Source organism: Somniosus microcephalus, chromosome 6 (genome assembly GCF_052327205.1).
Source record: "Somniosus microcephalus isolate GS21.2 chromosome 6, FLI_Smic_1.0, whole genome shotgun sequence".
Taxonomy (NCBI): domain Eukaryota; kingdom Metazoa; phylum Chordata; class Chondrichthyes; order Squaliformes; family Somniosidae; genus Somniosus; species Somniosus microcephalus.
The window spans coordinates 6,505,359-6,521,036 of record NC_140992.1 but is presented as its reverse complement, the minus strand read 5'-3'; the positions used below and the strand labels follow the sequence as shown (position 1 = coordinate 6,521,036).

At 49.5% G+C, this 15,678-nt stretch overlaps 1 pseudogene; it reads left to right on the top strand.

The window, feature by feature from the left end:
• Positions 1–13,926, top strand: part of LOC147115407 (extracellular calcium-sensing receptor-like) — a 33,773-nt pseudogene extending 19,847 nt beyond the window's left edge.
• The last annotated feature ends 1,752 nt before the right edge of the window (positions 13,927–15,678 follow it).

The following is a 15,678-nucleotide window of genomic DNA, read 5'->3' as shown; positions in this document are numbered from 1 at the left end:
TGGCAATGAACGCACCTGAATGCAGCCGCTCCGCAAGCCCTCAGCCGGTTAATGCAACAACCACTTGAAACATCACACATGGACAAGCTGAATAAATAAAAAGCTTTATTGAACAAACTCAGGGCCCTTCCCACATGAAACCCAAAAACAGACAAGGCCCCCAAAAAACAGTCAAAAACATATCTCACTCCCACAACCTGGGGAGGAATAACAAAACTTGTCCATCCAAATGGCCTTCATCCTCGGCCTTACCAAGACAAACCCCCCCATAGAGAACACAAACACCCCCATATAAAAAAACATTTGCCTTCATCTTCGGCCTTACCAAAATAAACCCCCCCATAGAGAACACAAACACCCCCATATAAAAAAATATTTGGCAACACACTCTACTTTGTGTGCCGAGAGGGCGAGTCCTTGTCCAGGCTTTTCCGGCCCCTGGCCGACCTGCTGCTCCACCTCAACCTGGGCCCTGTGGGTGTTGCAAGGCTGGGGGAAGGCTCCTGAGGGGCACAATGCGTGATGGCAGATGCCCTTGGGGGTCGGCCTAGACGAGCTCCGGCCTTGGAGGGGCCAGCTGCTGACTGCTGCAGCTGTGGCTGGGCAGCATCAGTCTCTCCAGCAGCTCGTCGCAGCTTTGCTGGGGGAGTGGCAGTGGTGGCTGCAGCAATGGGGGCAAGCTGGCTGATGCCAGAGACACTGGCAGTCGGCCGGGCTGGCACTGCAGCAAGCGCAGCAATCTGGTGAAGCCCAGACCGCTGTGCTGCAGCAGCGCGGCGGGTGCCCTGGCGATGCGTGCGTGACACAGTGAGTGTGGCAGCAGTGAGTGCCAGTACTGCCCTGGTCTGTGCGTGCATCAGACCAGCCAGTGACTGCACGGCACCACTCATCAACTCTGCACTCGCTGCCTGTGCTGCCCTGAAATCGGCCCGACTCGCGTCCTGTGCTGCCCCGAATTCTTCGTGACCCCTGGCCTGTGCTGCCGCGAGTTCTTCTAAACCCCTGGCCTGTGAGGCCCCGAATAAAGGAAAATCCTAAGATGTTTTATAAGTATATTAAGGGCAAGAGGATAACCAGGGAAAGGGTAGGGCCCATTAGGGACCAAAGTGGCAATCTGTGTGTAGAGCCAGATGATGTAGGCGGGGTTTTAAATGAATTTTTTGCATCTGTGTTCACTATGGAGAGAGACGATGCAGACATAGAAATCGGGCAAGGGGACTGTGACATACTTGAACATACTAGCATCGAGAGGGAGGAGGTGCTAGCGGTTTTAGCAGGCCAAAAAGTGGATAAATCCCCAGGCCTGGACGAGATGTATCCCAGGCTGCTGTGGGAGGCAAAGGAGGAGATTGCAGGGGCTCTGACACAAATTTTCAGAACCTCTCTGGCCACAGGGGATGTACCAGAGGACTGGAGAACAGCTAATGTAGTACCATTATTCAAGAAGGGTAGCAGGGATAAACCAGGGAATTACAGGCCAGTGAGCCTAACATCTGTGGTAGGGAAATTATTGGAAAAAATTCTGAGGGACAAAATTAGTCTCCACTTGGAGAGGCAAGGATTAGTCGGGGATAGTCAGCATGGCTTTGTCAAGGGTAAATCATGTCTAACAAATCTGATTGAATTTTTCGAGGGGGTGACTAGGGGGGTGGATGAGGGAAATGCTGTGGATGTGGTTTACATGGACTTCAGTAAAGCTTTTGACAAAGTCCCGCATAGGAGACTGGTCAAGAAGGTAAGAGCCCATGGGATCCAGGGTGCCTTGGCGCGTTGGATCCTAAACTGGCTGAGTGGCAGGAGGCAGAGGGTGATGGTCGAAGGATGCTTTTGTGACTGGAAGCCTGTGTCCAGTGGGGTACCTCAGGGATCGGTGCTGGGTCCCTTGTTGTTTGTGATCTACATAAATGATTTGGATGAGAATGTAAAAGGTATGATCAGTAAGTTCGCAGATGACACGAAAATTGGTGGGGTGGTAAATTGCGAGGAGGAAAGCCTCAGGCTACAGGACGATATAAACGGGTTGGTCAGATGGGCGGAAAAGTGGCAAATGGAATTTAACCCTGAAAAGTGCGAGGTGATGCATTTTGGACGGACAAATAAGGCAAGGGAATACACAATGAGTGGTAGGACCCTAGGAAGTACAGAGGGTCAGAGGGACCTTGGTGTACATGTACATAGATCTCTGAAGGCAGCGGAACAGGTAGATAAGGTGGTTAAAAAGGCATATGGGATACTTGCCTTCATTAGCCGAGGCATAGAATATAAGAGCAGGGAGGTTATGATGGAGCTGTACAAAACGCTGGTGAGGCCACAGCTGGAGTACTGTGTGCAGTTCTGGTCGCCTCACTATAGGAAGGATGTGATTGCTTTGGAGAGGGTGCAGAGAAGATTCACCAGGATGTTACCTGGGATGGAGCGCCTCAGCTATGAAGAAAGACTAAACAGGCTGGGGTTGTTTTCCTTGGAGCAGAGAAGGCTGAGGGGGGACCTGATTGAGGTGTACAAAATGATGAGGGGCATAGATAGGGTAGATAAAGAGGAACTTTTCCCCTTAGTAGGGGGGTCAATAACAAGGGGGCATAGATTCAGGGTAAGGGGCAGGAGATTTAGAGGGGATTTGAGGAGGAACTTTTTCACCCAGAGGGTGGTTGGAATCTGGAACTCACTGCCTGAAAGGGTGGTAGAGGCAGGAACCCTCACAACATTCAAGAAGCATTTGGATGAGCAATTGAAATGCCATTGCATACAAGGCTATGGACCAAATGCTGGAAAATGGGATTAGACAGGACAGGGATGGATGGGCGGCGTGGACACGATGGGCTGAAGGGCCTCTTTCTGTGCTGTAAAACTCTATGACTCTATGACTCTATGAAATCGGCCACACTATGAGCCAGGGACTCAATGGCCTCAGGCAACCGTCCCACAACCCCCATGAACTCGGTGTGCCGACGCTCCGAGTCCGCGGACATTTGATCAAGGAGGCGCACCTCCTGGGTGAGGACCGTCTCCGGACTGGAGGCCGGACTCGCCCTCTGGGGAGAAGGCCGCCGAGCTGCCCGACCCTTCCCGCGTGGCTGGACGCCACTGGGCCCTGCAACTGCACTCCCCCGCAACACTTCCCCCCTCTGGGGAGAAGGCCGCCGAGCTGGCCGACCCTTCCCGCATGGCAGGATGCCACTGGGCACAGGAGCTACACTCCCCTGCAACACTTCCCCCCTCTGGGGAGAAGGCCGCCGAGCTGGCCGACCCTTCCCGCGTGGCAGGATGCCACTGGGCACAGGAGCTACACTCCCCTGCAACACTTCCCCCCTCTGGGGAGAAGGCAGCCGTGCTGCCCGACCCTTCCCGCGTGGCTGGACGCCACTGGGCACAGGAGCTACACCCCCCTGCAACACTTCCCCCTGGCTCTCCTCCAGGCAAGACGTGTCCCCTCCATTGCCATCCCCTGGCGCGGATAAGGGTTCCCCCGATGTGCCGCCTTCCTCTTGCACCTCATCGTCCTCCTCTTCCGAGGGACTGACACTCGCAGCCTGAGGGACCTCCTCCTCACCAGCTGAAAGCAGGAAGGCACAAGAGTAGCTTTAGAGTGAGGACAGGGCATCAGCGAGGGAGGCATGAGTGGTGGCATTATGCGCATTGGTCGGACAGTGGCAAAGGATGTAGATCTGAAGCGCAAGGGGAACGCGAGAGGTCCAAATGCTCATGTCCTTACCATTGGGGCCCAGCACAGGGTCAGCATCTCCAATTGCAACGGGGCCAATCACCCGGGCACCCATGAGTCGACCCACGCGCTCCTCCAGGTCACTGAGCTCCTGGAACTGGGCACGGCCTCCCCCGGTGACAGTCCGGCTCTCAGATTCTGGGCCAGCTTGGCCTGCAAGAGAAAGGACGGCCTCTAAGTACAGTGTGGTGCCCTGTTGTTGTGTGCACTGCCTCCCATGGTGGAATAGCTTGGCCGGTGTGGTGCCCTGTTGTTGTGTGCACTGCCTCCCATGGTGGAATAGCTTGGCCAGTGTGGTGCCCTGTTGTTGTGTGCACTGCCTCCCATGGTCGAATAGCTTGGCCAGTGTGGTGCCCTGTTGTTGTGTGCACTGCCTCCCATGGTGGAATAGCTTGGCCAGTGTGGTGCCCTGTTGTTGTGTGCACTGCCTCCCATGGTCGAATAGCTTGGCCACTGTGTAAAGTGCAGAAAGTGCTATTGATGTTCATGCCAGTGCCATAGCTGCTGGAGGAGGGCTGGCCATTAGGCCTTTGAGGTCCCTTTGCCCATAATGTGAGGTGCACATGCAAGGATGAGGAGGACAATGGAAAGGGTACTCACCCTGACCAACCGAGTGAGGTCGTTAAACTTTTTCCGGCATTGGTCACCAGTCCTGGGGACATCGCTGTTGGCTGTGACCCTCTGGGCGATTTCCCTCCAGGCTCTCCTGTACAGCCTCTTGGGAGCCTCCTTGCCACTGTCCGGGCACAAGATATCTCTTCTCTTCTCCAATCCCCTAAGCAGCACCTTCAAATCATGGGCAGAGAAGCGCTGCGCTCGCTCACGGGCCCTCTGCATCGTTGCTGGCGCTATTTCTCTCCAGCAGCAGTGTTTAGGCCTAGCTGGAGGGCTGCAGTATCCAGGGCGTGGCAGCAGACCAAGTCGACCCTTCCCCCTTTAAGAGCTGGCCGGCGCCAGGGTGTCTGCTGTCAATCAAAACATGACCGCACCTGCGCTGCGCCCGGCCTCGGCGGTATCAGTCTGCACCGCCGGCTTAGCACCTAAAGATAGGGGTGCAACGCCAGTTTTAGCGCTCGAGCAAACTCCTTGGCCAAAGCTACTGAATATCGGCGAAGTGGCCTCCACTTTCCGGCGGGCGCAAACTTTAGCGCCCGCCCGACTTTACCGCCCCAAAAGTGGCTATACTGAATTTCTAGGCCAATGTCTATTATGATGGAAGTGGGAATCCTGTCGCTGCATATGATTTGATAAACTGGCAAATCAACGAGCTGGGTACTGTGGAAATTATGACGGTGGGTTACTACGATGGATCAGCGTTTCCAGGACAAGAGCTTGCAGTCAACGAAGAGTCAATCATTTGGAGTGGTGGCTGGAGAAAAGTAAGCCTACCAGGGGAAACCTGCGTCTGTTTTGCAAGCATCTCTATCTACACTTAGATGGCAATAATCATAAACCATATGAGAGTGATTGATGATTGAATATAATTTAATGATCTAAAGCAAGCTTTGGAGCAGTTACTTTGATTTGAACCTGTGTTTGAAGTTTGCTTTCAAGGCAATCCTCAAAGGATGATCTACAGGTAAAATCTGAAGTACAGTTATTAAAAACCTGTTATGTTTCTAATGATCAGCAATTGTTGCCAATAAAATGCATTGGCTTTTGGCTTTTCTTCAAGAATGCAAACGTAATACAGTGCTCTGTAATTTCAACTGATTTCATTGGAACAGAGGAGAATATGGGGAGATTTGATAGAGGTGTTTAGAAATATGAAGGAATGGAACAGAAGTAGATAGAAACAGACTGTTCCAGTGATTTTTCAGTTTAGAATAAGGGGACATAGATATAAGATTAAACGTAAGCAATTTGGGATAGAGAGCAGGAGGAACATTTTGTTTACAGACAGGGTTGCGGGGCCGTGCAGTGCTCTGCTGGAGCTAGTGGTTGAAGCAGAGAGCATGGCCGGGATTCTCCCTACCTCGGTGGGTCTGGGGCGGGCGATGTCGGTGGCGGGTCGCGGCCCCACTGCTGGCTCCATCCCGCTGTCTAAAATGAATTTATGTTGCTAGGGCTTGTTAAATCCACCCTGCTGTGCCTCTCATCACATCCCCAATCACTCTGCCTTCCCCACTGTACTCCTAGACATCATTACTCACGCCAACTTAGCTTGCACCTCCATCCATCCCTCTCTATCTACATTATTACATCCCCATCTCAGTAGCCACCCCTCACACTCACCCTCATCCCAGTGCAATCATACCAACTAACAACACACAAGGGTAGGCACTTGGGTGTTTTATCCAATGTTTATGTAAAGTTTCTATTAATGTGCTGTAAATTAATGAAATCTTTATTTTCAAGACTTAGCATTCTTGGACAGATTTGTGTGCACCTTTGGAAGTGGCTTAGTGGGTTGCAGTGAATGGTGAGACATAACGGTACCCTCCCCGCCCCCACCCCGCAATGGCAATGAGTGTGAAAGGAATGGCTTAGATATTGTAGGCATGCTTTATGGTGTTGGTGTGTGGTGGTGCCAACCTGGCGCATCATGTGCTAGCCAGAGTGTACAGCATAAAGTTAAGTAACTCTGGCCATGATGATGTCATCCCTGGCCTCCCGATCACCAATGTGCTTGGTTGCTGACCCCCTCTGTCATGTGCAGCATCAGGTGATTGCAGAGAAGTTTGGTGGTGCTGTTGTTGGGGTGGTGGGTGTTGCTGGTGTTGGGGCTGATCGTGGTCCGATTCTGAGGACCAAGGTGAGAGAATATAAAGGGCACCCATGTTGATGGAATAGATGGCAGGCGAAGTAGAGATGACAGAAGGCCTAATTATCTTTATCGGTAAAAAGGGGCTGTTCAAATCTTCAGCACACCCACGCCTGTAGGACAGGGGGCCGAGCTAAACCCACTGGCCTAGAAATTGAGTTGGGCCCACGCCAGGGCTTTAGCGCCGGAAATTTTGCGCCGGCGCTAAGTCCCGCTGCGCGCGCCAAAAATTCAGTAGCGCCGCGCCCAGACGGCTGCGGGCGCTACTGGAGGGTGTCAGCGCCTCCCAATGGGCGCTGACTGCAGGATTGCGGCGCTAATCCCCCGCTGCGGCACCCGATGCGGTGCGGCAGGCTGGGGTACTGCAGGCCTCCTCCTTCTGTTAAGGAGGAGCTGCCTGCAGCCGCCCGCTGGCCGTTGGATTCGGGGAAAAAATGAGCCCGGCACCTCGGAGAAGTGCCGGGCTCTCGGCCCACACACATCTGTGCCCCGGGGGGGTGGTGGAGGAGTCCTGGGAGGGAGGTGCGGGCAGGCGGCCGCCGGGAAAGCGGCCGGCCGCCGCGCCACCTTAATGCGCCGGCGCTAGGACCATGAAGGCACTTCTGAAAAATCGTTGGTTGCGGCTGCCACGGGCGAGGCGGCCGCAACTGAATTTCGGCATTCGGGCGCGTTACCATGGCAACCGGGACGCTGCGCACACCGATGACGTCATCGGTGCCGGCGCAGCGCAACCGGTGTAACGCCGATGGTAGGGCCCTAGTCAATTTCAGAAGCGGCTATAATTGAGGCGCTAGGCCCTCTAGCGCCTCTAAATGGGCGCTGACCCCACTCAATTTCTAGGCCAATATCTTCACACAAGCTCCAGCTCCTAGTTTGACCAGCAGTCCTAGGACAGCATCACACTTGGCTGGGGATCAAAAAGAAAAGACGCAGCAGGGGCCCTTGAAAGGTTGTAGTTCACCATAAAAGGAAAGTTGTGTAGGGGAAGGCAAAGTTATCGAATTGTTCATAATGATAGCATGTAGATATATTAGAGGTGAAATTGGGCATGGCCAGGAATGGTAAACGGGCGGTATTGAATTGGACGCCCCATATTCAGTTCCATTGACTTGAATCACAGGGACTTTCGTGTCACACAACGAGTGTTAAATACATTTCCGCCTGTCCCCACTTGTCCAAATTCACCCACCCCACCCTCAGGGGGGTAATTTTAACCTAACCTTCCAGGCGGGAAACTGACTGGATTGGATCGACTTCAATGAAAGTAAAATCGAGCGGGGTATAACACGAGCGGCCAATTTGTATCTTGTTAGGGGCGACATCGCGCCCCTTGATGCTGAGGGTTTGGGAGTCCTGCTGCAGAAGGTGTACTGATGGTGGGAGATCCTATTTGGGGGCTGGACACCACCCTCCAGTAGAAGCACATGTACCAGCTGTGTGGAGAGAGGTCTGGAGAAGGTGAGAACAGGAAGGTAGTGATGCCTGATTCACAGCAAACTCAGTAGATTATTCTTCACTGCTAGGTGACAACTTTCTTCTAACTGTTCCTTACAAGCACACACATGTTGGACACTGCAGGGTAGACCTTCTAGGAACATAGGAACAGGAGGAAGCCATTCAGTCCCTTGAGCCTATTCCGCCATTCAGTTAGATCATGGTTGATCTGTATCTTAACTCCATCTACCCGTCTTCGTTCTGTAATGCTTAATACCCTTGCCTAACAAAAATCTATTAATTCTGAGTGGCAAAATTCATACACAAGCACTTTGCAGATTTGTAGCACATTCCTGTGAGTTCTATTTTTACACAGAACATTAAGCTGTTTGTTTTAAAGAATTCAATGTACTATTTTAAATAGGTTAACACCTGTGTAAAATGCATTCACACAAGTATGTGCTTTGAGCATATTAAGCATTTATACCTGAACTTTGCTGTCAGAAGATCTACGCTCCAAATCTTAAAATTGGTTCTAACTGGTTGTCCTTCACAAAGCATGTGGGAAAACTATTCTAACAGTTCGCCAAATACTCAGCAATCCTGGAAAACAGTTACCTCCATTCTATACATCGTTCAATTATATACTACTAGCTGGAGTGCCCAGTGGTGCTGAGGGTTTTTTGAGGGCATGTTGTTATGAAAAAAGTAGAAATAATTTTTATATATATAAATGAGTTTGTCTGTCTGTCTGTGTGGGAAGGAGAGAGAGAGAGAGAGGGAAAGAGAGAGAGAGGGGGAAGGAGAGAGAGAGAAAGGGGGAAGGAGAGAGAGAGAGAGGGGGGAGAGAGAGAGAGAGAGGGGGAAGGAGAGAGAGAGACTGGGGGGTGAAGAGAGAGACGGGGGAGAGAGAGACTGGGGGAGAGAGGGACTGGGGGGAAGAGGGAGAGAGAGAGACTGGGGGGAGAGAGAGAGAGACTGGGGGAATGATATATATAAATGAGTTTGTCTGTCTGCGTGGGAAGGAGAGAGAGAGAGAGAGAGAGTGAAAGAGAGAGAGAGAGAGAGAGGGAAGGAGAGAGAGAGAGAGAGAGGGAAGGGGAGAGAGAGAGGGAAGGAGAGAGAGAGGGAGAGAAGGAGAGAGAGACAGAGAGAGAGAGCGAAGGAGAGAGAGACGGAGAGAGACAGAGAGAGGGAAGGAGAGAGAGACAGAGAGGCCTTGGTGACCTGGAGCCCCCGTGCGCCGCCGCTCACCTGCTCACTTCCCTCTCCCCTGGGCTCTCGGGGTGCACAGTTGATACCGCGGGGAAGGGGTAGGCAGTTTATCTTGCGCTCACCTGCTCGCTTCCCTCTCCCCCAGGATCTCGGGTGTTTGATGGGACAGTAGAGGGAGCTTTACTCAGTAGCTAACCCATGCTGTCGCTGCCCTGGGAGTGTTTGATGGGGCAATGCAGAGGGAGCTTTACTCTGTATCTAACCAAGGCCCCGCCCACACATGCCACGAAATGCCCCTCATGATGCACCGCGCTTCCCCCGTAGGATCGGTCAACCATCACGTCATGCAACGCTAATGAGTGGTAGGATTGGTCAACCCCTAATGAGCGGATTTAGTCCATTTTTTGAACACTTTTTAAAAGTAAATATGCCTTAGACACTCCCCTGATTGGTCAACCGCTAATGAGCGGATTTTGTCCGTTTTTTGAACGTTTTTTAAAAGTAAATACGCCTATGACACTCCGCTGATTGGTCAACCGCTAATGAGATTGGCAATTCACCTCACTGTTTCTCTCAACAACAACAAACGCCCCCCCACCACTCTTACCAGTCATCTGAGATGCCAATGTTTGTGTCAAAGGCTACCAGATTTGGAAATTGAACAAATGTGGATGAAACTTCAAATGAAAGGGGGGGAAAAAAACACCTTGGGCTTGTTTCAGACACTACTTCAGATTTTTGAAGGAGAAAGCCATTAAAAAAAAAGTGCATTATTATTGCTGGAGAAGAGAAGTGACAGTCAATTCCAAAAATAAAAATGCAAAGTGGAGAGAGATTCAATGAGCTGCCACAGGAAAGATGGCAGCGGTTTGCCAACGGCCGGCCATTGGGGCGGGGAAGGCAGGAGAAAGCAAGAGCGCGAGTGGGCGGCGTGCAAGAAACAGGGAGCGAGAAACAGGGAGCAGGCCAGAGTTTGAAATCAAACAAAACTGTTGGAGAAAGCACGTGATCGCTTTCGCCCGCCCGCTCCCTCCCTCCCCGGGCTGGGACACTGAGAGTGGACCGAGTAGTGTGAACCCCATGGGCGGGGGTGGGGCGGGGTATCATGTGGTTCTCGGAGCCGGGTTTGCCAGACTCCCTCCAGCAGTTGCTGGGCTGGGACACTGAGAGCGGACCGAGTAGGGTGAACCCCGTGGGTGGGGTGGGGTGTCATGTGGATCTCGGCGCTGGGACACTGAGAGCGGACCGAGTAGGGTGAACCCCGTGGGTGGGGTGGGGTGTCATGTGGATCTCGGCGCTGGGACACTGAGAGCGGACTGAGTAGGGTGATACCCGGGTGGGGGTGTCACGTGGTTATTGGTGCTGGGACACTGAGCCGAGCCCCGGGACCGGGCCGAGGGAGTGAAAGGCCGAGTCCCCGGCCTGCGGCCGCAAATGTATCCGAGCCCCAGGACCGGGCCGAGGGGGGGGGAAAGGCTGAGTCCCCGGCCCACGGCCACAAATGGAGCCGAGCCCCGGGACCGGGTCAAGGGGGGAAAGCCTGAGTCCCCGGCCGCAAATGGAGCCGAGCCCCGGGACCGGGCCGAGGGGGGGAAAGCCCGAGTCCCCGGCCCGCGGCTGCAAATGGAGCCGAGGACCGGGCCGAGGGGGGAAAGCCCGAGTCCCCGGCTGGGGCCTCCAGCTCCACAAGATGGGGAGACCTTCCCTGGAAGACAACTGAGTTCCTTCATACTTGAAATGGATCACTTCATTTCTAACTGTTCCTAAATACTATTTAAAACTGAATTAATTTGTTCTTTTCCTTAGTTCCCTGTAATAAAGTTCAGGTTTTTAAGCACCCCATAGCTAAGAAGACAACTGCACTACATGATCTGGCATTAAGCCACATAGAACAGGAAGGTGGCAGCTGTTAAAATGTGAATAAAAGTAAAAGCTGAGGTAAAGATGGCCGAATTAACGGCAGTTTGAAAGATTAGGCCCCGCCCACACACGCCATGAAAGCCCCCCCGTGACGCAGCGTGCTCCCCCCATTGGATTGGTCAACCTTCACGTCACTCAACGCTAATGAGCGGTAGGATTGGTCAACCGCTAATGAGCGGAATGTTGCCATTTTTTTAACATTCTTTGTATACTGTCCGAACAATTTTTGTCTGACCAAAAAGTAAATACACCTATGACGCTCCCCTAATCATAAGCTTTCTTTTGATATAACATATGTGTAGGTACGCTCTATAACTTTTGAGTGATGCCCGGACATACACGCAGACAGACAGACAGACAGACAGACAGACAGACAGACAGATCGATCCTTTTATATATAGAGGATCGTTACAAAGTATTCATTCAGTCTGAAGTCTGAAAATCATTCTCATTGGGGCTCTTCCTCTTAAATAGGGTTTGAACCTGTAATGAGATCTGAGCAATTTTTAACATTGAAAATTTTATTAATAAAATCTGATGAAAATTTAAAAAACTGATAATAGTGTAAGCATTTAGAATCATAGAATATTAGAGCACAGAAAGAGTCCATTTGGCCCATCGTGCCTGTGCCGACTCTTTGAAAATGCTGTCCATTTAGGTCCGATCCCCTGCTCTTTCCCCATAGCCCTGCAAATCTTTCCTTTACAAGTATTTATCCAATTGCCTTTTGAAAGTTACTATTGAATCTGCTTCCTCCGCCCTTTCAGGCAGTTCATTCCAGATCACACAAACTCTCTGCATAAATAAAAATTCTCATCTCCCATCTGGCTCTTTTACTCATTATCTTAAATCTGTGTCCTCTGGTTACCGACCCTGCAGCCAGTAGAAACAATTTCTCCTTATTTACTCTATCAATACCCCTCATAATTTTGAACACCTCCATTAAATCTCCCCTTAACCTTCTCAGCTCTAAGGAGAACAATTCCAGCTTCTCCAGTGTCTCCACATAACTGAAGTCCCCCATCCCTGGTACCATTCCAGTTAATCCTTTCTACAACCTCTCCAAAGCATTTTGGAACCATGTCTGATACATCTTGGAGGCAAATCACTTAACAGAAGAAACAGCTTCTGATGACAGAGTCCCGATACTTCCATGATGCTTAGTTTTATTACGTGATTAGTGCTCAAATCCTGGTCCTCATTTGAGAAGTGCATCCATCCAATACAGAGAACATGTGAGATGCAGAAGATGTGAGATGCAATATTGACATTCAATGCAGTATTTTACATTGCCCGGTGAATTGATGCTAAATGTTTGTTTCCTTTAAGGTTCCTCGGTCGGTTTGCTCTGAAAGCTGCCCTCTGGGAACAAGGAAATCAGCCAGAAGAGGTCAACCAGTTTGTTGCTTTGATTGCACGCCGTGCGCTGATGGTGAGATCAGTAACACCACAGGTGTGTAGTCATTCTGCTAGTTTATTGTGTTCATTTGGTTAAGCAGTGCCTCGATTCCCAATATCTCATCCCTGTTTTCAAAACCCTCCATGGCCTCGTCCCTTCCTATCTCTGTAATCTCCTTCAGCCCCACAACCCCCTGAGTTCTCTGCACTCCTCTAATTCTGCCCTCTTGAGCATCCCTGATTATAATCACTCAACCTTTGGTGGCCGTGCCTTCAGCTGCCTGGGGCCTAAGCTCTGGAATTACCTCCCTAAACCTCTCTGCCCCTCCTTTAGGACACTCCTTAAAACCTACTTATTTGACCAAGCTTTTGGTCACCTGCCCTAATTTATCCTTATGTGGATCGGTGTCAAATGTGTTGACTTAAAATGCGCCTGTGCAGTGCTTTGGGACGTTTTGCTACTTTAAAGTAGCTATATAAATATAAGTTGTTGTTGCTGTTGATCAAATCTTCAGGCTTTTTTTTCCTGAGCAAGTTCCCTTTTCTTTCTTTTCTCCTAGATTCCATAGACTGTGTCAAATGCCCCTCGGAATACTGGTCCAATCAGGGAAAGGACCGATGCATCAAAAAGGAAATAGAGTTTCTTTCCTTTAAGGAGCTCCTAGGTTTGATATTAATGGTTATTGCATTAGTTGGAGCCTCTGCAACAATTACCGTTGCTGTTATTTTCTTTAAATATCGAGACACTCCAATTGTCAAGGCCAACAACGCAGAGCTAAGTTTCCTCCTACTTTTTGCATTAACCCTTTGTTTTCTCTGCTCACTCACATTCATTGGGGAACCCTCAGTCTGGTCTTGCATGTTATGCCACACAGCGTTTGGAGTCACTTTTGTTCTCTGCATTACTTGCGTTTTGGGGAAAACAATTGTGGTGCTGACAGCCTTTAATGCCACTCTTCCCAACAACAACAGGATGAAATGGTTCGGCCCTACCCAGCAACGATTGAGTGTCTTCATCCTCACAGCAGTTCAGGGTTTAATATGCACCCTCTGGTTAACTGTATCACCCCCCATTCCAATGAAAAACACACAGTACTACAGGGAGATTATTATTCTAGAATGTGATGTGGGCTCTGTGGTAGCTTTCTCCTGTGTGTTAGGTTACATTGGTTCTCTATCTTGCGTGTGTTTTATCTTTGCATTTTTAGCGCAAAATCTGCCAGATAATTTCAACGAGGCTAAATTTATAACTTTTAGCATGCTGATCTTCTGTGCAGTTTGGATCACCTTCATTCCAGCCTATGTCAGCTCTCCTGGGAAATACACTGTAGCCGTGGAAGTCTTTGCTATTTTGGCTTCTAGCTTTGGGCTCCTACTTTGTATATTTTCTCCAAAATGTTATGTAATATTGTTAAAGCCAGAAGAGAATACAAAAAAACACATGATGGGTAAAGTATCTTCAAAGAATCGTTAAAAGTTCTAAATACATTTGAAGATCTGTCTGCTTTAATTGGGCTGTCATTAAAATGAAGATGTGCAGTTATCAATATTATACAATAAAATTTTCTCTGTACAAAAATGTCTATGAAGTTTTGAGTCAAACATTCAAAATGAAAAATATGCTGTTTATTTATTTGTACTGTTTTATCTGCAATTGTCTGCATTCAACAATATCAAAACCTCTCAGTTTTACGTGCCATTTCAGGTCCTTCTTTCAACACAGGTACAGTAATTAGCATATGGTTATGTTACTGAACCAGTAATTAACGGAAAGAACGTGAGTTGAAATCCCACAGTGACAGTTTGAGAATTTGAATTAAGTTAAAAAAATCTGGAAATAAAAAGCTTGTATAAGTAAAAGTTACCATGAAGCTATCGTGAAACCCCAACTAGTTCAGTAATTTCCAGGTGCCTCCCTGTCGAGGGAAGGCAATCTGCCGTCCTTACCCGGTCTGGCCTATATGTGACTCCAGTCGCACACCTTGACTCTTAACTGCCTTCTAAAGTGGTCTAGCAAGCCGTTCCATTGGGCAATACATGCCAGCCTTACCACTGACAACAACAGTCAAGGGAAATTGGGCAGGGTGTTAAATCGAACAGTTGCTTTCCGCCCAGCAGGGGCAGTTAATATCGACACTGTGCTGTGGAATCTAATATTGTAACTAGCAAGAATCCACAATGGAAAATAAGAAAGCTGCTGAAAAAGATTCACCAATGGGAAGCCTAAAGTAAGGCAAACAGTACAACAAAAAAACCCTGAATGAGAAATGAGCACTGCTGCCAAACAAAGTGCTACAGCTATGAGCAGAGATCCCCTTTTGTATGTCCAAAATGGTTGAAGCAGCCTCCAAAACAGTGCCTGATTTCAAAAGCACTCTGAGTGATATCTGCACATTCCTGGATGTGAGAGCAAAGTTCCCTGTACGCTGCGCTTTGTTCTGCGTGGGATGTTTCTTCTCATGCGTGGTTCCTTTAAATTTCCACGCAAGCACGATATTTACAATGTAAAAGTCAGTGAGTGACCTGCGCGGAACCTTTCCCATTACTGCACGGCCACGCAGCTTAAAAGGAACATTGGTGTAGAGTAGCACTTTTCATCTGATGATGATTTACGGTCTATCAAAATATTGTTACGTGCAATCATTCACCATCCACCCAATAGAGGCACTGACATGGCAATTCAAATGTGGGCATGTTTTGCTTGGCATGCTCCATTTACTGTCTCAGGTGAAATGGAGTCAAGCGCGAACCAGGACTTCCTACAGAAACAGGATTCACTATGGTGCCACCTATCCAACTCTTCCATATCACTCAATATGAGCACAGAGCACAGATACCTTGGTCAGTGATACAGAATGGGATTCGCCATGTGAAAGGGTTAACACTAGCGAACAACAGCAGCAACTTGCATTTATATGGCGCCTTTAACATACGAGAATGAACCGAGATGCTTCACAAAAGCATAATCACTCAGAAATTGACCAAAGGAGCCAAAGAATGAGATATTACTATATGCCACCAAATAGAGAGAAGGAAATAGAGGGGAACATTTGCAGGCAAATTACAGAAAGATGCAGTCCAATGAGGATTGAAGCAGTGCTGGATCTAGTTCTGGGGCATGAAGTGGGGCAAGGGGAGCATGATTCAGTGGGAGAGCATTTAGGGAGCAGTGATCATAATATCATCAGGTGTAGAATAGTTATGGAAAAGGACAAGGTACAATCAA